Below are 25131 nucleotides of genomic sequence, written 5' to 3' on the forward strand. Positions count from 1 at the left end.
TGGAAACAATGGAGCAAAAATGGTTGAAACTGGGATCGTTTTAGGAAATCTGCAACGTATGATACTAAATCGAAGGCAACTTTGAGAATAAGCCAGGGGAAAAAGGGTGCTTGCTTCAGCCACACCTCTTATTTCCTGTCCTTTCTGGTGTCGTGGGCGTATTGCATTTTGACGGGGGCAGTTTGAACGAGGATGGTACCAATGTTGTGTGTCTTAACTTCCATTTTTATTAAAACGTTCATTAGCCCACAGCCTTATTTACTTTAGAATTCTGATTTCTTTCCAACTTCTAGGTTTGAGGGCCTGCACTGATTGAGACAATGCCGTCTAGGGAATCCCTCAGTTAAAAACAGACGGTCAAGATCGTTCCCAATATCAATAAGGCAAGAAGTCAGAGATGAGAGGGAAAGAAACCCAGTCATCCTTTCTTTTGAGAACATTCAGTAAATATTGATTCCTGAAGCTTGTGCTTTCCCTGAGACATTCCACAACCTTCCAAATGAACTTTACTCATCCAGGGCATCCCAGACCAATTTGGCTACTGTGGTGGGGTGGCCCCATCTCTTGACATCATTGCGTGAGAGATGATAGTAGAGCACGTACTTGCATCTGGAAAAACAGGGAACGTCCACATGGCTCTGAACCAATTAGTTTCACAGGTTTGGATGAATCCAGCTTTCTAATTGAGCCCTTCCTTTGCTTTTTTATTCTGTTGACACTGAAGACATTCTACTAATAGTGCCCAATTGATTGAATTATTTTTGTTGTCAGCTGCAAAGTCGTTGGAAATATAAACACTTAATTCCACACCTCTTGAGGAATGTTTTGAAAGAGATGGGGAGAGAGACTCATCTTAGCTGTTGCTGAGAGTTAGGTTGTCTATTCCTACCAGGAATCAAAGTCAGCTTCTCAGGTCTTTCAGTGGGATGTCTTCTCATAATGGCCCTATTATTTTATTGGATGTAAATAAATCGTTAAAACATGAGACATAACCACATTCAAATTCTAATTTTATATTCGGTAATTACTTAGAATAGATTATTAACATTTTGGATAATATAATGGTGGCATTCTTTTACCAGGGTGCATTTTCGAAATAGCGAAGCAGTTACGTGTTTGCAAAGATTATGGGATTTGCAGTCAGGAGACCCGACTCTGGGTGTGGCTCTTTTGTTTCCTATTTGTGGGCAATTTGCTCAGCTTCTCTGAGTCTCAGTTTTCTCATCTGTGCAATAGAGATGCTAATAACTGCCTTTCTGTTTTGTAAGAAGGATGTTTTATGATGGTGGTGGCTACCGATATAACCCACACAATGCTGTGAGTCCTTGTTCACTTGTTGGTTATGTTTGCTGTGATCTCCTCTTGCTCTGAGGATGGCTGTGTCCTGCACCCCGGGGTCATGGGTTGGTCTGTTTCTAAGTGAACCTTGACCACAGGGAGTGTCAGAACTGGCAAAGACCAGAAGAGATCACCGGCTCCAACCCCTTCATTTTACAGATGAGGAAAACCAGGCTCAGGGTGGAAATGACGCTCTAATGTTGTGGTATGTCTCCGAGGCCCAGGCACTTTCCATGGCTCCGGTGCCTCCGTGTCGGGGGCACAGACTTATATAAGCAGCAGGGTTCTTTAGGGAGAACCAGGTGAGCCCTGGCACGAGTAGAAGGGCAGGCAGATACATGGGGCCTGAGGGGACTGTCCTCAGTCAATCCCAGTGACTGGAATTAGGAGACTCAGAATCTCTCTCTCCTAGCTGCTGAGGTGTGGAAGGGGAATGGGGTTCTGAGAAACCCAGGACCAGGGGCTGTGGGTGAATCGGGTCCCTTCCCTGAGTGTCTCAGGCCTGGCTCTGACTTAGTGGGCAATGTTCAGAGATTCATTCAACAAGTATTTGTTAAGCTCCCACCTTTTGAGGTGTTTGGGACACATCGGTGAATAAAACAAAGAGCCCTGCCACAGCAGATGTTATATTTTGTGGGGGAGGCAGATAATATTCATTAAATACAATAACCCAGTGAATCATATAGTAGGTGAGAAGGTGATAAGTGCTACCAAATATGAAAAAATATGACGGGATGTGTGGGGGGATTGGGAGAGCCAGTGGAGGGGAGGTGGTGCTGACACAGACCTCGCAGAGAAGGTAAGGTTTGAGCAGATGTTGAAGAAGGTGAGGGACGGAGGCATGAGGGTGTTTGGGGAAGGCACTCAGCAGCAGAAACAGACCTGAGGGGCTGAAACAGAGTGGGCGAGGACAGAAATTCTTGGGAAATGTAATTTTTGTCTCTTGTTTGTCCACGTATGGTTTGTTCACCCACATGTCTTTAAGACTCCAACACCACCGAGAAACGAGATGCCACCCAGCGTCCAACGTGCAACTTTGCCCTTCCTTTCCACTACATACTTTAAAAATGTTTTTTTTTAATTTCAATTTTTTTTAAATTGAAGTATAGCTGGTTTACAATGTTGTGTTAGTTTCAGGTGTACAGCAAAGGGATTCAGTTATACATACATATATATACATTTTTTTCAGATTCTTTCCCCTTACAGGTTATTTTTTCTCTTTTCTAAAAAATTTTATTTTATATTGGAGTCTAGTTGATTTACAATGTTGTGTTAGTTTCAGGTGTACAGCAAAGGGATTCAGTTATACATACATATATTTTTTTTTTCAGATTCTTTTCCCTTATAGGTTATGTTTTCTCTTTTAAAAATATTTATTTTATATTGGAGTCTAGTTGATTTACAATGTTGTGTTAGTTTCAGGTGTACAGCAAAGGGATTCAGTTATACATATACATATATCCACTACACCCTTTTTGCTCAGCTGTCACGGTACCTGGCACTGTGCTGGGAACACAAAGATGGGTAAGGCGCGGGCCCTGACAGGATGCCTACCACATATATGTCTGCTCAAGGAGAGGGGGACTGTGGGGATCTGGTCTCCCAGCCCCCAAACCCCAGATCTGGCCTTAGGGTGAGGCCTCCATCTTGTAGGAAACTGAACAGCGATGCTGTGATGCCAGGCTTTGGAATGAGACAGTCTCAGCATCGCCACTAGCCCGCTGCCTGATCTCGCGCCGGTGACTTTCCATGTCTCCGCCCCAGTTGTTTCTTCTGAAAAATGGGAACCAGTGTCCACCTCAAAGAGTTGTAGTGATTAAATAAAGCAACGCGTGAAAAACTGAGTTCAATATTTGGCATTTGGAAAGCACTTGATAAATAGTAACTGCTATTCCCACTATTAGGAAGAAGGTTCGGATCAAGGTTTCCTTGCTTCACCAGCACAGGGATCGATACTTCCTTTTTCTTGTTTGCGCTGCCTGGGAAGGTGAGCCATGGCCCTCTCTGTCCATCCTCCCTGGCCAGCTTGGTTGTGAGACAGATTCTTCTTCATCACAGCCATTTGGCCGAGGTTCAAGGGCTCCCGTGCCCTGAGGGGCAAGGGGTGGGGTGGAGGGCGGATCGTGGGGCACTTTCACTGGGGAGAGGATTTCCCGCACAGACGAGTTGTCAGGACAAGGCCTGGCTCTCTATTGAATGGAGCAGCTCATGCATGACAGCAGATTGTGCCAGTTCTATAGAGCACGACCCCTCGGCCCAGGCTTCTCCTGCTAACAAAGTTATCTTTCTCAATCTGCTTAGGCAGAAGGGGGACACACTTCCCGTCCTTGTGCTGAGCACACGGAACAGGCAGGACCCAGGCCAGGGCTGGGACTGGCTCTGGCTCTCAGCATGGCCCCTCCACTCCTCCCCTCTCCCGGCTCAGAGTCTTGGGTTCTCCTCAGCAGCCCCATCACCTTGGCGAGAGGAGCACAGGCCGCAGAAGGTGGCCATCGGCTGGCTAGGGGCGAGACAAGGGAGTGTCCTGGCATTCTAGGTGCCTGTGGAAGGGTGCAGAGACAGCATCCAAGAAGAGGGGTAGGGGAAGAGGCTGCTGCAGCCTAAAATTCACTGGGGTGGGAGCAGTTATCGATGCTCCAGGTCGGTGGGTTCTCCAAACCAGCAGCATCAGTATTGCCTGGGAACTTGTTAGGAAAGCGAACTCTCACGCCCTACCCTGGACTTCCTGAATCAGAAACTCTGGGGTTGGACACCAACAAACTGTTTTAACAAGTCCCGCAGGTGATTCTGATACTGCTCGAGGTAACCCCAGCTACTAGAATCGATCATCCTGGCCCTGGTGCCCAGAACTTTGGTATGACAGCCCTCTCCCACACCCACCGCAGCTCCTGACACGTTGCCGCCAAGACAAGGCCCTAGAAATATTTCTTTGGGTCTATCCAGAAAGCAAACAACTCTTGTTGAGTTCCCTGCTGTCTCTCAGCTGCCCTGTTAGCCCATCCGACATCTGTAATATCATAAATCAGAAGGGGAGAAAAAAAAATATTGTACTTTTATCTCCATTTTATCAAGCTCTAGTGAGGCTAAGTAATTTGCTCACGGTCACAGAAAGAAAGGGGCAGGGGCAGGACTGGAACCAGATCTGCTTGACTCCAGAGCCTGTGTTTGCTCTGGCTGCTCATCTTGTCTCCTTTAATTAGGAGATTCAAGTCTACAGCGCTGACCCTTCAGAGCATTTGGGATCTCCGGTCTTTGTGCTAACCAGTTAACATCTGGGTATTTAAAAATGTCTTTTCGTTTGTTTGTTTGTTCTGAGATCCCAGCATCATTGCAAAGATTTTCTAAATAGATGAATTCACTAGGCACATATCCATATTAAAAAAAATTACAAAGGTATGGCTTGTGTACTTGCACGTCGGAAAAAAAGAAATCAAACAAGATAGGAGCCTATAGGATAAAAAGTAAAGATCTCTTTTTACCCCCTTCTTCCTATCCCAAGATCACTGTAACCATGCTTAACAGTTTGGTGTGTGTTCTTCCAGACCCTTTTTGCTTTTTTCACTTGATATATCTTGATATCTTTGAAGTACACATAGAGATCAAAGGCATCCTTTTAATGTCTGCAAGAGTATTCCGTAATAAGGACATCCTATAAATTTGTTCAGTCTGTTCTCTATTGAAGGACATTTAGGTTGCTTCTTTTTTTTTTCTTGGCTATTACAAATTTTAAAAATAAACATCCATATGTACATATTTTTGAGCACGTGTAGGAATATGTTTGCAGGATGTCTTCCTAGAGGTAGCATTTTTGGTTCAAAAGGTAGGTAAAATGGAAAAGTTGGCGGGTACTCCCAATTACTCTCCATACAGACTGCACCAGACTATGCTCTCAGTATAGCTTGTGATAGGGCACTTCATGATATATTCTAACCATCACTCGCTATTGTCTATCTTTACATTTATTTGGCAATCGGTTGGGCAGAAAATATTTTTTTATTTTAATTTGCATTTTTCTGATTACTGGACAGAAGGAGTGACGCATTTCATGTTTACTATCCAGTTGCATTTCTTTTCCTCTGAACTGCCTACTCATATCCTTTGTCCATTTTTGATGGGTTATTTGCCTTTTCCCTGTTGATTCATAAGCTCTTTTTATAGACTATGGTTATTATTTCTCTGTCATGTATGTTGTAACATTTTTTTCAAAGTATCCCTTGTAACTTCATTTTTAGTGTGTTTTGCTATAACAGAGGATTTATATATATATATATATATATTTTTTTTTTTTCTTTTTTTTGGCGGTACGCGGGCCTCTCACTGTTGTGGCCTCTCCCGTTGTGGAGCACAGGCTCCAGATGCGCAGGCTCAGCGGCCATGGCCCACGGGCCCAGCCGCTCTGCAGCATGTGGGATCTTCGCGGACCGGGACACGAACCCGCGTCCCCTGCATCGGCAGGCAGACTCCCAACCACTGCGCCACCAGGGAAGCCCCTATAGACTATGGTTATTATTTCTCTGTCATGTATGTTGTAACATTTTTTCAAACTATCCCTTGTAACTTCGTTTTTAGTGTGTTTTGCTATAACAGAGGATTTATATTTTTATCTAATCAAATCTGTCATGAAAAAATTTATGGTTTCCTGACTTTGTGCCTCGCTTGGAAAGGCCTCTACCTGTCATTCAAATTCAGGAAACCAGTTAGAAAAAAAAAATCTGCTAGAGTAGATTCTGTTTCAGTTCAGCGTTTAAGCCCGTATCCTTGAAAAAACTGAATTATCAGAGCAATGTGAGTACTGCTGATTCTCCTCCTAGTTTTTAACCTCTTTTTTTTTTTCCTCCTGGCCCTTTTTCTTTATAATAAAGGAATTATACAATTTTTATTCATCAACTTTGTGTAATTGGCCACAGCTTTCATCATCATCCCCATTTTCAGGGGCCTGTTCTGATTTGCGAATCAGAAAACCAAACCTGGGGATCATCTGTGTCCTTTTGCTTCCTGTAGGTGTTTTTGCTTTGCCTCTTTATGATTCTGGATGCCTGATTTTTACTTATATTCAGATATCATGTGTGGGTGGAGAAAGAGAGAGCAAGAGTGTTATTATTTTCTGTTTTACAGGCATATTTTCTACTCTTTTATGAGGAGGAAATTTTCTCTTTTACAGGCATATTTTCTACTCTTTTATGAGGAGGAACTTTTCTATTTTTCTTTTTCCCTTTGCCCTTTTTTTTTGGTGGCAAATAAAATAGCTATAGTCTGGGCCAGTTACCCTGAATTCCTAAAACGCCTGACTCTTACCACTTGATTTCTTTTTTGACTTAAGTGAGGGGTTTGTATCTGACCGGATTCATCAGGAAGCATATGGTTCTGGCAGCAGAAAAACTTCATTGTCTAGGGCTTAGTCTAGTTGCTCTCTCAATCACTAAGGACTTCAGTTTCTCCATCTTTGGAGTAGGGATAATGCCAATCTCATGTAAATCATCTAACATGGCTCCTAGTCCAAAGAAGACTCAAAACAAGTGGTATTTCCCATCAAGCCCTCAGTTTCCTGACCTGTAACATGGATGAACATTGAGACACACCTTGCTGAGTTGTTTTGAGTGTTAAACAGGAGAATAGAGAATTTAACAAATAAATGGGGCACAAAGGTTCTTCCGAAGCAATCTTGCTGCACTTGTACCACTAGATGGCGTCATCAACACGGCCAGCTGGCTAAGATGGTTCTGCCTGAAGTCCGAGCGAAAGGGGATCCCTACTTCATTTTCTTTCCTCTGAATGCAATCAGTGTGGCAACAATTATCACGGTTTAGCTTTCATGTTTGCTGTAAATCATTTATTACTGTCAGACCTTTTCTTAGGCAATAGACTTGCCCTGAGGAATGGTTGGAAGTGGGACCCAGAAGCCAGAGAGGTCTTTCTGAAACACAAACTTGACCTGCCTATACTAAAAACTCTTCTGTAGCTTGCTATTACACACAGAGGTATTGTTCAACATTTTTACTTCAAATTAAACCTTACTCTGGAAATGAGTATGTAAAATAAGTCACTCAGGTGGAGGGAGACAGGCCCCAGATCCTGCCTCTCAGGAGCTCCAGGAAACAAGGCTCATTAACCACTGCAGGATGAAGCTTGTGCCTTTTAACAAGGCGTATAGGGGCCTCTGCCATGTGGAGCCTGCCTATTACTCCAGCCCATCTCTTGCCACTCATAGCTTTGCCCTTGACCCTCAGCATTCATGATCTACTGAGTTCCCTGTACATGTCACCTGCTTTTTGCCTCCATTCCTTTGCCCCTGCAGTCCCCTCTACTTCAACCTCCCTTCCCCAAATGACTCATCTGTTAAGGCTCAGTTTGGGCTTTACCTTCTCGAGGAATTCTTCTCTGACCTTATCTAGTTTGTTTTCCAATCGTTCATTTATGTTTCTGTCTCCCCCACTAGTCTTTGAGGTTTCTGAGTGCAGGAGATGTGTCTTCCCTGTGTCTATTGTAGGGAGGCTGGGCAAATGAAAGAACTCAATTTGTTTTCAGTAAACAAATAAATGAATGATTGTTGAGTAGAGGGAGAGCAGTTCAGGTGGATGAGATGGCAGGAGATGAAGACGTAGAAGTGGGAAAGGAAAAGGGTGCTTCAGGGAGTGGATGGCTTGAATCTGGGAGTAAGGGGAGCACTTCCCAGGCTCCAGGCTGAGCCTCCCCCGGGAGACCAGGGTGAGCTCTCTCCTCTCAAAGCCCCAGTGGTAGCCCTCAAGAGGGCTTCTGTGATAGAAAGATACCTGAGGATGTCCACTGAGGGTACCTGAGAAGGATAGGAAAAAATCCCTCCAGGTTAGTGAAGGTGACCTTTCTGTGATGGGCTGATATAGGGGAAGCAGCCAGTATAGTTCCGGGGGAAAATCCTGCAGGGAAAAAGGGGCAGAGAAGCAGGCAGGTGATTCTGGTTACTTGTGGTTTCAGGTATGGGCATCAGTCCTGAGCTAGCACTGTGGGTGGGACCCAAAAGAGCTGACCACAAAGCTGTCACCCTTCGGTCTCTAGCCTTATAGGGCATGAAGCTTTCAAAGCACTGGGAGATTTGTTTTCCCCCTAAAAACAGCCATGGAATTGCCGTCCTCCCTTGGTTCCAGGTCGGCCTTTTGAGGTATTATGTCATCTTCCCGTTGCCTCGTCCTGAGCCTTTCCCATGCGGACGGCACCTCAGTGTCCTGTCGTCTGGTCCCTGAACGTGGAGTCTTTACTTGTTCACGCCTGTGAGGTTATAAATCCCTGCAAAAGCTTAGTTTGAGGGTCTCTGGCCAACTCGTTCCCTACCACCCTCCAAGGTAACGCGGGGAAAGAGGCTGCCCATTTCCTGAAAACTGGCTACCTCAGGGCTCTGTACTTCCTCAGATACTGTGGCTTCTGAGGGATTTCCCTCAACTTTTGTGCTTCTGACATGACTCGCCAAGGCCAGTCTCCCAGGTACCTGGCCCTTTTTCTCCAGGCTGTTCACCAAACTAGGTCAGAGCCAGGTTATACTCTCACAGGCATGAAGGGACTCTGGACACGTAACAGGGAGGGTGTGGGAGCCCCAGAGGAGGGACCTCTAACCCCCCTGGCATTCCTACAGTCAGAGGGCTTCAGATGTGCCCCTGGGACCCACTGAGGCATGTTAGTTGCTCCCCCAAACTGTGTAGGGGGACATCCTGGTAACAAGCCCTGTTTTACCTTATGTGTGAGAGCTGGCAAAGGATAGAGAAGAGTGTTGAGAAAGCAGAGATGGAACTGTAAATCCTCCAAAAGGAGGAATTCCGCTGGTGGGTAAGTGCAGCTCATGGCCGGCTTTGCTCACATTAACCCAGGGCTCCAGGGAGGCAAATGCCTTCCTCTCTCAATTTCAAACAAGAACCTCCCTGAAGGGCTGAGGGGGCTCTTGGCCTGAAACCGGGAGGGAAGCCACTTGGAATTTATTTTTTGTTGAATTTTTTCTTCCTTTTCCTTCTGAGAGGGTCCCCAGGCATCCAACACAACAATGCCTCTGCAGGCAGCCTGACACGGCTGTCATCAAATGCAACTGAAATCCGTATCTATGGAAACAGGCTGACTCCTTCTGCCTCCCTCACTCCCCGCTTCTGCGTTGGCCAGGATGGGTCTAGACTATGGGCCCTGCGCTCTGATGTAAGGGCTGCTCCAGCCGGTGCCCTGACCATCCTCTGGGGTCCACCCACCTCTTACCTTCTCCTATCAGATACAGACGAGGTGCTGGGAGGAGGGTGACCTCAGTGTGGCGGCAAAGCTTCAGATGGTGCCAGAGAGACAGTGCAGAAGGAAGAGTGCTTGTGTGCAGGGATTCCAGGGAAGGCAAGCAGGGCAGCTCCGTGGAGACAGAGCAGACCTGGGTACCCAGAGCTCGATGCTCCTATCCTGGCTTCTGAGCTCCAGGCCCAGACATTTACGCGGTCAACAAAATGTATTCCCTGCCTCCTTCCACTCCCTCCCAGGCTTGGCTAGCATTCTCTGGGCCTTTCTTTCCTTTGCCTAAAAAGGTAATTCATTATTCCTTAGGGGTCATATGTGATGGTGTTTGGCTTGAGAGGTTTATTTATTTATTTGGATTTGAGACAAATGAAAAACAGTCTGCTTCAACTTGGCCGAATGGACCGAAATGGAAACAAAGACAGCAGAACTCTCTTTTCCTCCCCAGTCCTGATCTGCTGACTTACTAACCCACAAGTTTTCTTGCAGAGGCAGCATACCTAAGAATATGATACAAATGAATTTATTTACAAAACAGAAATAGATTCACAGACATAGAAAACAAACTTATGGTCACCAAAGGGGAAACGGGGGAGGGGGAGATAACTTAGGAGTTTGGGATTAAAATATACACAGTGCTATATATAAAATAGATAACCAACAAGGACCTACTGTATAGCAAAGGGAACTATATTCAATATCTTGTAACAATCTATAATGGAAGAGAATGTAAAAAAAGAATATATATATTTATGTATGTATAACTGAATCACTTTGCTGTACATCCGAAACTAACACAACAGTGTAAATCAACTATATTTTAATAAAAATTTTTAAAAAACCAGACACTGCAAACAGTTTTAGTTTGTGCGGGGAAGTTGGCTGGGAGGCGGGGGGTGGGCAGGGTGATGATATTTGGAGACCTCGCCATTCAGGCAAAACATGTCATTTAACAGTCAGAGGTTCTAAGGAAATTATTTTGATTCCATCTGCGTGCCTCTGCCTGGGGAAGTCCAGGAAAGCTTCTAGAACTCCACAGGTATTGGCCTTGCGTCACTAGGGGGCGATGCTGTCTCTCTTTGCTCCAGGCACAGTTTTTAGGACAACGTCAGACAGTGGGCCAAGAGAGAAGCCAATTCCAGGTCTGTGAGGAAGTTGAGTGAGCCTTATTTATCACACCAGAATAGATGGGCATGGACTCAGTGGGACAGGCTGAGATGATAGGAAATGCAAAGGGGCAAGACCTGGGCCTTCTCTGGGGTACTGTGTATTGTGTGACCACATTTCCTGGGCTAGTCTTCTGGTGCCCTCCCTGGTGGAGCTGGATGCCCCAGAGGACATCCTCCACCCACCCCCTGCCTTCCTTTTCTTCCTACTCACTAGCCCCTTTCATCACTGAAATATTCGTCCGGTCTCCCACAGTCCCCCAAACCCCAAACTACCAAACCTCAGAGTTTCTCTGCTACATCTCCCTTCCCTCTCCCAGGCTTGCCCCTGTTTCCTCTGGTCCTGCACAATTCTGCTATATCCCTGATTATACCACGGGCAATATTCGATCATAAAATGGCAAAAGTAGATTGTATAGAGTGTTGGTTCATGTGATGGCAAAGCGAAGGATAAACTTGAGCAGATGGCAGACCCCGATCTCGGAGATGAGAGGCACAGGAGATAGAAACATTCTGGGGCCATTCTGGTTAGAGTAACAGAGAGTCCATTCTAAGAGTCAAGGCTGAGACTGTGTGAATTTAACTCATCCACCTGAACGCTACAGGAAGCCTCTGTTGCTGGGGGCAGAGTTGGTGGATCTGCTGGGGCTGTGGAATGTGGTCGGAGGGGACTTTCTCGGCTGTGAGCTACCTACCATTAGCCTTGTCCTCCAAAAGCCTGCTGGCTGATTACAAGCGATAGCTTGCATCAACAGAGACTCCAGGCACCTACTTGGGAGTTCATTCTCCCCTTGGCCTGTCTGCACACCCCTTAGGGTAAAGACTCCAGAGGAATTTCTCTCCTCACCAGATCCAGCAAGCACATTTGCACCACCTTCTGCAGGATGAGGGAATCTTGCATGGAAGACCCCGTAGTTAGAGTCCATCATTGGCTTTCTCAACATGGTCTAGTATTTTCTTTGTTCTCAGATGCTAAAACCAGACAGCCTGGCTTTGAGCCTCCCACTCACTAGCTATGCGACATTTGGCAGATTAACTCTCTGAAGTCTCAGTTTTATCATCTGTAGATGGGGATGATTGTTATGGGGATTTAATGAGATAATCTCTGTAAAGTACTTGGCCCGATGGCTGGCACAGAAATGGTCGTTATCATTATCTGGAAATGCAGTAGAGTGTGGTGGCTAAGCCAGCTGGCTCAAATCTGGACTCTACCACTTACTAGCTGTGTGATATCAAGCAAACCATTTAATCTCTCTGTGCCTCAGTTTCCTGGTATATAGAATGCAGTTTAATAATAGCACCTACGTCATAGAGTACTTGTTAGGATTGAAGAGCTAATGCACGTAAAGCACTGAAAACAGTTCCTGGCACATAGTAAGTACCCAAAGGAGGCTATAGCCCTCATTGCCTGTGGAGCAGTGGGTTAGATTATCCAAAAGTGATCTGCATCTGGCTCTGGAATGCTATGATGTGTGTTTTAGGAGAAGTATTTCAACTTACTTTGCACTAAGATGAATCTGTGCTTGTTGCTTATACAGCTAGTAAATGCTGGGGCCAGGGACTCAGTACACAGTTGAGGGAAGCTTGTTAGAGATACAAGATGTGACACAGAGGGTTCAGAAAACGGATCATTTTGAGGTGCTTGCATGGCACCTTTTCACCAGTGGTCCTGGATAGTTTATGTTTTACTATATATCCACGTGGAGAGACAGATTTTATTGTCATACCAGTTTTGCAGGTGGACAGATAGGTGAAAGAGACAGATTAGGTGCCCTGCTCCAAACTTGCAAAGGCAGGATCTGTACTCCACCCACACACCAATTGCATTTAAAAATAAAAATTAATCAAAGCAGCTTTTGGCATTGCCTGACAAGACAGGTCATCTACAGTGTGTATGACATGTCATTCAGCCCTGTTGGCAGCCTCAGGCACAGCTGCAGTGCATCTGGGGTAACGCCAGGAACGAAGCACGTCTCAGGGCTTCTATCACACATCCCTGATTATTTATTTATTTTCAGAGTCTCCAATAAGAAAATGTTAAGAAAAAAAGAAAAAGAAAAAATAAAAGAAAGAAAGAAAACCTATGGGTAGGAATCAGGAAAGCCCAATCTAGAGGAATCTAAGAATTTCTTAAAATTTAAAAAAAAAAAGTAATGAATTTTAGGATGCTTTCTAGGTCCTGGACCACTTTGATAAGAAAATCTCTAAATTACATTGTTATCTTCTAGGAGGAAGATATTGAAGAATAGAAAGATCAGAGTGGGGGTGATGTGCCGCCAGTCGTTCTAAAAAAGTGAGCAGAATTAATCTGCAGAAACAACCTATTAGAGTCGACAACTGTTTAAGTAAAACTGATGAAGTGGAATTGGGAAGAAAATACTCTGCTCACTTCTTAAATGAGATGATGATTCATTAGCAGAGAGAGTTAAGGGGGTCTATAGTCCTTTTCTGATGATCTGTGGAGCAGTAGCCTGGATTATCCAAAAAGATACTTACTTTTGGCTTTGGGAAATGTCATGACATTTGTTTTGGCAGTAGATTAATTTTCCAGCTAAACTTGTTAGCTTGATTAAAAATATTTTATTGAAGATTGGGCTTCCCTGGTGGCACAGTGTTTGAGAGTTCGCCTGCTGATGCAGGGGACACGGGTTCGTGCCCCGGTCCGGGAGGATCCCACGTGCCGCGGAGCGGCTGGGCCCGTGAGCCATGGCCGCTGAGCCTGCGCGTCCGGAGCCTGTGCTCCGCAACGGGAGAGGCCGCAACAGTGACAGGCCCGCGTACCGCAAAAAAAAAAAAAAAAAAACCCACTTTGTGCCAGGCACTGGATTAGGAGCGGAAATACAATGTTACACAAGTTAGACATGGTCCCTGTCCTCCTAGAGATAGACATGGACCAAATAATATGTATAAGTAATGGGTTAATTAATATTTTCTCAATGAAGAAGACATAGGGAGAGTTAAACATACATACAGTGAAGAACTGGCCTTCCCAGAAGGTTAGAAGTATGAAAGCCCTTTGAAAACTGTGAAGTGCTAACTGAAAGATGGAGCAATCCCCTGCTCTGTCTTTGTCTAGACTCATGGTTAGTCTCTGAATGGACACAAGTTTGCTCCTGCTTAAAGTCTGGGCCACTGTTTCTGCTGGAACTTTCTCTCTTGAAGGAGGCCAACTTCCTTCTCCAAACTCTACATGGTGAATGTGAAAGGCCCCAGGGTTGGGTGGGATTAGGTTAAGAAATTGTTCTGTCCATTACTGGAGCAGAAAGATCGGTTCAGCTGTATGAACTCATCACCCAGCTTGGCTGGAAATCTGACACACAAGAAGAAAGCACAACAACTTCTCCATCAAAATTAGAAGTTGGAAGTTCTGCTACTGTCCATCGCTCACGCTATCAGGGACTGACGCAATGTAGTTCTCATTCACCAATAATATTCTAAGAGTTAGACATAGTGGATGTGAATGTCAATGTTATTGTGAGAATGAAAACAGTGCACGCCTAAAATTCAAGAGTCTTTTTTTCTAATAGTTAGCACTTACTAAATATACATTAAACGGCTTGCACTTTTACATTTAGCATTTTGTTTAATCATGGAAACCCTATAAAGTAACTCTTTTATTCCCATTGTACAGATGGGGGAATGGAGGTTAAATACATTGATTCACTTGTCCAAGGTCGCAGTGCTAAGAAGTGAAAGAATCAGGATTTATACTCAGTTCCCCCTGAACTTTAAAGCCTGTGTTTTTTCCACCACGTGGTACTTGTCCTTTGGAGAATGTAGAGATAGAGATAACAGCTGGAGTTCAAGACCCTGGTAACATTATTTGCTTTCCCTTGATACAGAGACAAGCAGGGGAGGGGAGGAAAGAGTCTACAACTGAGCTTTAAACTGGGGATTAGTGGAAGCAGATCCTACATCATTTTAAGTTCAGCATGTTTTATTGGGTGGGCCCTGGAATGAAAGGCTAGGAAATAAGATGTCTGCTCTGAGATGGGGGTGGAAGATCCTGTACTCTCACACGCCCATTAAAGTGAGAGATAAAATGTAATCAGTCAGGAGAGGGCTTGGATAAAAGAAACCGAGACACATAACTGGCAAATATAAAAGAGCATAAAAGGGACCAAGACGCAGAGGATCACAGAAAAAAGGGACACAGAGCTCATCGCCAAGCTCGAGTTATTTCTGTTTAGAGAGACACCAAAGTCCTCCCCTTCCCCTTGTCCCTTAGTCTTGGGAATGTGAAACTCTGGGGGTCATTCATGCCAACTCCATCTCCTTTATGGCTCCTTGTATAATTAGATCCAACCTTTTAAGGAAGAAGGCCCTGGCAGATATGTCTCATAGTTTATGCATAACCCAGTATCTTTCATGTTTCCTGCTGTAAATTTTTGCTTATAAACTGCATTTTTGAAACTCTATTGTAGCCATTCCTGGGGGTGGGGAATTCCTTTGTAAACAGACCAGTCAGCTGCTATTTGGCTGACTGCTATAGTAGATTGGAAGAAGAGGCAGTAGAAGAACTGTGCAGGGAGAGCAAAGTAAGAACCTTGAGAAGATTAGTGTCCGGGGATTTTTCTTCTCCAACCTTCCTTCATTTTGTTCTGTCCATAAGAAATCAACCTTGGGGGACTTCCCTGGTGGTGCAGTGGTTAAGAATCCTCATGCCAATGCAGGGGACACAGGTTCGAGCCCTGGTCCAGGAAGATCCCATATGCCGCAGAGCAGCTAAACCTGTGCACCACAACTACTGAGCCTGCGCTCTAGAGCTGGCAAGCCACAACTACTGAGCCTGCATGCCACAACTACTGAAGCCCACGCGCCTAGAATCCGTGCTCTGCAACAAGGGAAGCCACTGCAGTGAGAAACCCGCGCACCGCAACAAAGAGTAACCCCTGCTCGCCCCAACTAGAGAAAGCCTGAGCACAGCAACAAAGACCCAACACAGCCTAAATAAATAAATAAATAAATTTACAAAAAAAAAAAAAAAGAAATCGACCTTGGACTGCCTTCTCCTCTGAGTCCTCTCCATGTGCCTTATAAAATGTTAAACTTCCAACCGTATGATTTTGCCTGTTGCCATTTCTTCTATTCTTAGAAATGAAAAAGCTTTTGCCCCAAAGGGATCTTTTTTCTCCCTCATGTTAGTTTTAAGTTTAATAATTTTTATAACCTCTTTAAACTGGCCTTTTTTCCACTAGCATAGTCAAATAGAGTTCGTGATTATACCTGCTTAGGAGTTAATTAGCTTAGCTTAAGAATGGACTTAATGTGGCTCTAACTTAAGAACCACTGAAATAATAACCATAATAATGAAAACACTGAATATAGTCAATGAAAGAAAATTGTACTGCAATAGGGGATAGTGGCTGATTCATTTGTAGTATTTGTTTCAACACACTCAGCTGTTGGTCTGACAAAGATCTAAAACCCATCATTCTTGACAATCTGTTCAAAGTCTGAAAGTGTTTACAATGAAGATGATCACCCTTGTCTCTTGAAAAACTTGAAAAAACAATTAGTTATCCCCTTGTTTTGTTGGGATAATCCCATCCTAGCCATACCTCTATTATGGAGTTTATTAAATTGCATTATAATTATTGGTTAACTTAGCTAGCACCTCCAATAAAATGCAAGTTCCTTGAGGGCATATTAATTAAAATTCATGTCAGTAAAATTTCACTGATCCTTAAATAGTGTCCAAAAATTCCTTGAGGGCATATTAATTACAATTCATATCAATAAAATTTCACCGATCCTTTAAGTAGTGTCCAAAAATTCACTAGCAAAAAAAAGAGGGGTCAAATTAATTAGGTTAATGAAATAATTGGGGCTAGCCAGTGCAGTCAGCCAGCAGGGAGTTCCCATCCAAATTTATCACCACCTGGCTGAGTTTTGGCAACTCCTGGTGGTAGTTATCTTTTCTAGCTTAAATATTGATGGGGATGCTTCCGGGTCCTATTGTTGAAATTTCTAGGGCAAGAGCAATAATTCTAACAATGTCCTGGTTAGTAGTGCCCATTTGTTGGCCCAATTCAAGTAGATACATCCAGAAGATACTGGGGATGCTGGAATTCATTCTCTACTTCTCTGCTTCCAAAGGCAAATTTATCTATTATTTCCCCAATTTTTCCCCATCCTGCCTTCACTTTCATTCCACATTCCTTCTCTTTTCCCCAAATTAAAAACAAAAAAAAATTAGACTACCATATTTGAGAATGGGGGCTGGATGGAGGATAGGAGCCAACGTTCAATTGTCTTAATCTAGTTCATTGTCACTGCAGGAATTTTACGGTACTAGGTGCTCAAAAATTGTCAAGCAAATGAATAAATGTAGTTTGTCTCACTTAACATCGCCAAGCACTAACTTGAACTTCTTTGAAACTTAGACAAAAAAAGGTATAGATAACCAATAGAAGAAATCAACGTTTGGCCCCATTAAATCTTGGGTATCTAGAATACAGACTAACCAATAAGGTACAATGGCATACCAGCAAGTCTAGATTTAAAAACCTGAAAGAGCTACGTTGCATATACACCAGATTAGCCTAAATTCTATAGTCAAAACTGTGCCTAATTGTAGCCTAAAGGGAGGCTTGCATTTGGGTGGAGCTGAAGGTGGCTGTGGTTGTGACTCTGGATTGGATAATTGGTGCCAAAATAGAGCAAAGTGTACTAAAGCTTCCAACATGGTTGATGGCAGGAGCAGAAAATAAATGGCAAAGAAAAAGTAGACATTTAATTTTTGAATATATATTATTAGATCCTGGGACCACAGCATTCATCAAATTATGTTGGCAAAGACTATGTACAACTATTTGTACATAGCGTGTTGGAAAAAGCATGTTCAGATGTATTGGAACAGTGTCATCATAACAGATCAACAAATCCTGGCCAAAGATGAACTAGTTTAACAAACGATGATGAGACTTAGTATTAATGGTTAGCAGGTAAATTGTCTGTGGTATAAGAAGAAAAGCAAGAACAAATGTGATGGCTGAGACATGTGGAAGTATTTCCAATGATCACCTGGGTGACTACAGTGGTTTTGGCTCCACTAGGTAAGCAGCTTTGGGAACTGGGGTTTCTTTACATGATACTATCAATTTATACAGTATTCCTTTAGAATCATCCACATATTTATCACTTCTGTTGCCTCTTTTCCTTTTTGCATCTCCAATCTACCATCTGGGATAATTTTCTTTCTCCCTAAAATACTAACTTTAGTTTTTCTCTCAGTGCTAGCCTACTTTTGATGAATTCTCTGTTTTTGTTTGAAATGGAAGAATTTAAAATTCATTTTTGGTGATGGATTTTTTTTTTTGATGGGTTATAGAATTCTAGACTAGCAGTTATTTTCCTTCAGCACCTTAAATATGTCATTGCCTTCCAGTTTCTATAGTTTCTGGTGGGAAGTCATCTGTCAGTCTTATTTTGCCTCTTTGTAGGTAATGTGATTCCAACTCCCCCTTCCCTTGCCCCCTGCCACAGATTCCTTTAGTTTTTTCTTGATCTCTGTTTTCAGCAGTTTTGCTATAATGTGCCTAGTTGCAGGTTTTTGTTTTTTCTTGGTTTCATTTTGTTTTTGTATTTATGTTGCTCGGATTCATAGAGATTCTCAATATGGGGTTTGATGCCTTTAATGAGTTTTGGAAAATTCTCAGCTATTATCTCTTTGAATATTGCTTCTTCCCCATTCACTCTCTCACTTCCTTAAGGACTTAAATATCATGTCCATTGGACCTTGCACCATGTCCATATGTCTCATGCTCTTTTTCATATTTCTCTCTCTCTCTCTCTCTCTCTCTCTCTCTCTGTGTCTGGAAATTTTCTATTGATTTTTTTTCTAGTCTGTGAATCTACTTTTCACCTGTGTCTAATGTGCTGTCAAATCTGTCCATTGAATTCTTAATTTGAGTTATTGTATTTCTTTCAGTTTTAGAATTTCCATTTGATTCTTTTAAAAATAGATTCCAGTTCTCTGGAGAAAGCTTTCCATCTTATCTATTTTTTGAATATATTATTCATAGTTATTTTAATTTGATAATGTCAAGATCTGATTCTCTCATGGGTCTGGGTCTGGATCTCTAATGGGTCTCTCATTTTCTGGGTTTTTTCCCTCTTGTTTTTCACATATCTGGTCTTGTCTCCTGATGCACCCACACCTTTTGTTTAAATGTTAGGCATTGTGTATAAAATTGGGATAATTTGAGGCTCTTACTGACATTATTTTACTTCAGAGAATATATACATTTGCTTCTAGCAAAAGTCTAGAGGGAAATTATCGCAATCCAATTGATGATTGAGTTCATTGAGAACTGAGATTTATCCTTTTTGAGATTTATCATTTTTTGTCTATTTCTAGTTCACATTGACTCCTAAAATGTAGCCTTTCAGAGGTCCCAAGTGAAAGCCTAGGGTGTTATCCGAGCTTCTCCTCCTTGGTGGACTCTGACCCCAGTTTTTGTTTCCCCAATGTTTAAGGCTGCCAGTGGCTTTGCTCAGTCTCCCAGCCTCACAGACAGCACTTTTGAATCAACAAACGTGTCTAGGAGAAGAGTGAAGCTGAACGTTGTACTCATCTCTCCCTTGTCAAATTCTTTGTCCTCAAGTGTTTGATCCCTTGGTAGATCTCTGAACCTTCAAATTGATGTTTTTCTTTCAAATATTTTATCCAAATTTTCTATCTGGAAGGAGAATTGATCTGTACAGTTCCAGTCACAGCTGGAAATCTCAATTATGTCAATTTCAAATATGAATTTTCCAGATACCTCTGATGTGGTCAGTCTGTAGTGAGCTCAGCAGTAAACCTGGCTTATAATGCTCATATTGCATTAAGAATAAACAAAAACAACCCAACAACAATAACAACTTACTTTAGATTAGGTGCCCAGGGTAGCATGAGGATGGTTTTTCATGATCCAGTAATCAGTATGATCCCCCACCCCTGGTCCAAGGTAATACTGCAAGGAAAGAGAAATCCACCTCCCTTTCTGTACCTTCTTCTCAGAAAATCTACAATCTCTCCATCAGGGTAGAATCCCTGCTTGATTTATCCTTGTCACCACAGCACTTATAGTATCTTGCACAAGGCTTGTGCACGTGTTCGATGACTTACCCCTCCATTACTTTCTGTTACGTAGTAGCTGGAGCAAGATCTCATTATCCAGTGCAACAATAGCAGTCTGGTGGTTTGCAGACTTGTATTCTTGCCACTGTGTGACACAGGGAAAATAATTTCCTCTCTCTGGGACCCAGTTTCCTTATCCACAAAATGAGAGGTTTGGACTAGATGCTTTTAAAGAGACAGCTTAAATTGTAAATATTTATAAATATAACCATCCTAGCCATATTTCAATCTTTAAAGTAATTTTTAAAAATGAATTTCTAAGTGACAGGATATGTGCCGGATGATTTTGAAATAAGAATTCCTTCCCCTAGGAAGTTGTTCCCATTATCATTACCTCTACTACTTCTACCTGGAAGGAAGAACACTTACTGGGAGCTTGCTGTGTGTCAGACACTGTGCTAGTGATTCTCAGCCTTCATTCTCCACTAGAAACTACTGTGGAAATTTATACACTGTCCAGACCACATCCCCAGAGAATTTTTTAAATGACCTAGGTGGGGCCAGGGATTAGTACTTTTTGAAAGCTCCCACATTCTAATTCTAATGTATAATCAGGATTTAGAACCACTGTGCTTGGCACAATGATGCTTACTGCATCCTTACAACAACCTGATGAGGTAAGTGTTACCAACTCTATCTTATAAGTAAGGAAACTGAGCTCCATTAAAGAAAAGAGTCTGGCTCATGGCTACACAGCCACTAAGTCTGATCTTTTGATTGTAAGTCCAGAGCACTTTCCTCACTCAGCAAACACTGATCGAATATTTTGCAAGTTCAAGATGCTAAATTAGGTACTTGGAGGGATGCAAAGATGATAGGGATATGGTGTCTGCTCTCCAGGTGAAAGAACCCTGGGCCAAATGCCTATTAGTTAATTAGTTAGGTGTTTTTATACACATTGTCTCTTTTAGTTCTAAGAATTACTCTCTAATGGGGAATATCATCAACTCGAATTTAATACGAGGAAGCGGAGAGTCAGAGAAATTCAACAATTCAGTAACTTGCCTAACTCCAAATAGAAGTAATAAGTGATAGAGCCTGGATTTGAATCCAGATCTATCTGTCTCCAAAAGCTGCTTCACCAGGACTTGTACTTTAGTAAAGTAGGTGGGAAACATACACTAATGACTATATTATGAACTGGAATACAATTAAGTGTAATAACAGAGCACAACCTGGGTTAGGGAAGGTTTCTTGAGGGATGTAGCAGTGCTTTGGTAACTGACTTCTGAGGGATTTCCAGCTCTGCCTTCTCCTGTAGAATGTAACTACCAGGATATTTTGAAGAGTATGATAAATGTAATCGTGTCAATAGTTTCCTATAGAATTGGTAAGAAGGACAACCCTTTAATATCCAATTAGCAAGTGGAAAAACATCTTCTCCAGCAAACCACAGGGTGATCCTGGCATCAGAAAGCAAGTCAGTGTCACCCTGGTCAGGGGATTAATCTATACTGCCTCACAACCCTGGAAGGAGGCTGGACCCAGCCCGAATGAAGACTTTAATTGGCAGTAGTATCCATCTCCTCATCAGGAGCACTGCAGCTCAGTCATTTGAGACATGTTGCTTGGCTCTGAAGGCTCAGGGTTCTGCTATCCTCTTCTCTAACCTGGTAGTTAGGACGCTCCATGTTCTGGGCCAAGATGTGTCTTCACTGAGTGAGAGAGCATGCCATGGATGTCTCCTGGCCAGCAGAACCTAGAGAATTACAAACCCAGTCACTACATATACTTTGTGTATGATCATACTATAGTACAGTGGTTAAGAGAAGAGGCCTTAGAAACAGATCTGGGCTTGAATCCTGATCTTGCTGCTTACTAGCAAATTACATTTACTCTCTGGGCTTCAGTTTTCTCATTTTAAAGTGTTAATAACAATACCTAGCCATAAGGTTGTTGAAGGAATGAATAATATAATGTATTTAAGATACCTAGGTCGGTATATACATAGCACATAGTAGATATTCAGTAAATATCAATGATAATAAAGTATACTTTTCTAAGTTTGGCTTTTAGTTCTGGGAAAGCATTTCATCATGCTCAGTTTCCATTTTAAAAAGAGGGAGAAAGAGATCTGTCCATCTTGTAAACCTAGCTTGATTGAGATAATTGGTTCACAAGAATAGAGAAGATTTCAAGTGACTATATAGTTCATTCCTCTGTCTACAAGCATTGCCTGATTACATTTTAAAATGTCCCAGATAGATGAGAATCTATCCTATTTTAAAAGATTTACAGGAAAGGGATACAAATTACAAAGCTGCTGTGTTGAACAACTGAGCAAACCCTTTCTTAGAGCTATTCTAAATCCTTAGTGCTAAAGCCTAGATTTATTTCTTCTCATCACTTTGCTAGATGAGTAAATTCCAGACAGAAACCATGTCTATTTTACTCACTGTGTTATTCCTAGCACTTAGCACATAATAGGCATTTGGTATTTGTTAAATAAATGAATGGATGAAAGAGAACCCCAAAATTTTGAAATTGAATTATAGAATACTAGAGTTTGTTGAAAACATGGATGTTGACTAGCCTATCCCTAGGCCAAAGACAGAGCCATCTTCTCCAGATTCTTTGTAAGGACTCTTGCTGCTCGTATTTCGATACTTCAGTGACGGTTAACTCACTTCTCTGAGATAGCCTATTTCATTATTAAACAACTCTGATTATAAAAATTTTACTTAGGTAGAGCTAAAAAATTGATTTAATTATTGTTGGGTATCTGTGCATTTTCTCTTCATGAGTCCTTTCTGACTCCTTATCTTTCAGTATAATAATACTTTAACCTTTTCTCGTGGCTTTTTTTTTTCTTGCCTCCTTGTTCTGGGTATCTAATCCCAATATTCTCCAAGGTCTTCAATGCCTTCTTAGCTGGGAAGCTGGGAAATAGGCTAAAGTATAAGAAGAAATGTTTCCAGAGATTTAATCTACAATCTGAACATGCTGGTCCAATTTCAGTGTTCATCAATTCAATTCCTGTTCAGGAAATTACATCCAACTGATGAAAATCCAAAATAAACAGAAAATCATAAGGCATCCAGATGCAGGGAGTGGACAAATTAGATATAGGAGAACAAAGAAAAAATTAGAGTTGACTTCTCATAAGAAACAATGGAGGCTAGAAGAAAATGGAATGACATATGTAATAGGTGGGAAAAAAAACCCCTGTCAACCAGAATTCAATATTCTGTGATAATATCCTTAAAATCTGAAGTGGAATAAAGCCTTTTTAGATAAATAAAAGCTGAGAGAATTTGTTGCCTGCAGACCTGTATTCAGAAATGCTGAAGGATACTTATTAGGCTAAAGGAAAATTATACCAGATGAAGATTCAGATCTACAGGAATGAATAAGGAACATAAATACGTAGGTAAATGTAGAATACTATCTTATTTTTTTCGCTTAATTTCTTTAAGAAAAAAGTGACCACTTAAGACAAAATGAAAAAATATATTGTGGGGTATATAATATAAGTATAGTATATGACAATAGTAGCACAGAGAATAAGGGAGCAAATGGAAACAGAATGTTGTAAGATTCTTATATTTCATGTGGAATAGTACAATATTAATTCTAAGTAGACTATGATAAGTTAAGGGCACTTATGATTATATCTAGAGCAACTACTAAGAGGAAAAAAAACCCGAAGAGATAAAGCTTAAAAGCCAATAGATGAAATAAATTAGAATACCAACAATGTTCAATTAATCAAAAAAACTAAAAGGCTGGGAAGGAGCAATAGAGAGGGAAAAAATCCAGATGGGACAAATAGAAAAGAAATAGCAAGTGGTAGACATAAACCCAATGATCTTGATAATTACATTAAATGAATATGGACTAAATACTTTATTTAAAAGATAGAGAGATTTTTTCAGATGAGAAAAGAACCCAAGGCTCAATTATATATATCTAGAGGAGACACAGTTTAAATACAAAGAACACACATATAGATTCACAGTCAAAAGATGGAAAAAAAGATATACAATTAAACAGTAGTATAAGCAACTTAATGTGGTTATATTAATATCAGTAGACTCAAGTCAAGGAGTATTTCCAGAGATTAAGAGGGATGTTTCACAAATGATGAAAGGGTCAATTCATCAGGAAAACATAACAATCCTAAATATAAATGCATCTAATAACAGAAGCAAAATGTGGCAGAACTAAAAGGACAAATGGAAAAATATCCAATTATAGTGGGAGATTTTAATAATATTCTCTAAGTAATTTATAGAACAAGTAAATAAAAAAATCAATAAGGATAAAAAGCTTAGAATAACACAATCAACAACTTGCCTTAATTGACATTTATAGAACACTCCACCCTATTACAGCAGAATAAACATTCTTTTCAAGAGCCCAGGGAACATTGACCAAGTTGGACCATAAGCTAAGCCATAAAATAGATCTCAGTACTTTGAAAAGATTATTATCTTACAGAATATATTCTCTGACTATAATAAAATCAAATTAGAAATCAGTAACAAAAATGTAACAAGAAAAATTCTCAAATATTTGAAAATTAAACAACACATTTATAAATAATCCATGTCTCAAAGAAGAAATCACAGGAGATACTGGAAAATAGTTTTCACTGAATGAAACAAAATGTTGGCATATATCTAAAGAAATGTTTGAAGAGAAAGTAAAAGCTTTAAATACTTTGAAGAAATGTTTAAAATTGATGGTGTACATTTCCACCTTAAGAAGCTAGAAAAAGAAGAACAAATTAAACACAAAGAAAATAGAAGGCAGGAAATAATAAAGAGCTGAAGTCAATTAAATAGAAAAAAAGGCGAATAATGGAGAAAGTAATAAAGCTAAAAGTTGGTTCTTTGATAAGATTAATAAAATTCACAAATCCTTAATAAGGCTGATCAATGAAGAAAACTCCAAAATTAGGAAAGAAAGAACATAATTACAGATGCTACAGATATTAAAAGGACAATAAGAACAATTTTATAAATAATTTATGCCAATAAATATGACAATTTAGATTAAAATAGATAAACTCATTGAAAAACACAACAAATGGACCCAGGAAAGACAAAAAAAATTGGAAAAAAAGAAAAAAGTTCTAATTATAAGCCTTTTCATGAAGAAAACGTCACGTCCTTATGGTTTGATGGTGAATTTTATCAATCATCTAAGCAGGAAAAATACTATTCCTACATAAACTCTTTCTGAAAACAGAGGAGGAGAGAACGCTTCCCAAATTATTTTATGAAGTCGGCATTTCACTGATTCCAAAATCAGAAGAAAAGACTTCAC

At 41.4% G+C, this 25131-nt stretch overlaps 1 long non-coding RNA gene across 1 annotated transcript in view; it reads right to left on the reverse strand.

Annotated features, from left to right (window-relative positions):
* Window positions 1–821: 821 nt before the first annotated feature.
* Window positions 822–25131, reverse strand: part of LOC125965455 (uncharacterized) — a 43792-nt gene continuing 19482 nt past the window's right edge. Inside the window, exon 3 of the long non-coding RNA XR_007479332.1 lies at window positions 822–945. This is a non-coding gene — a long non-coding RNA (uncharacterized LOC125965455). The remainder of the gene's footprint in view (window positions 946–25131) is intronic.

Source organism: Orcinus orca, chromosome 1, assembly GCF_937001465.1.
Source record: "Orcinus orca chromosome 1, mOrcOrc1.1, whole genome shotgun sequence".
Taxonomy (NCBI): Eukaryota; Metazoa; Chordata; class Mammalia; order Artiodactyla; family Delphinidae; genus Orcinus; species Orcinus orca.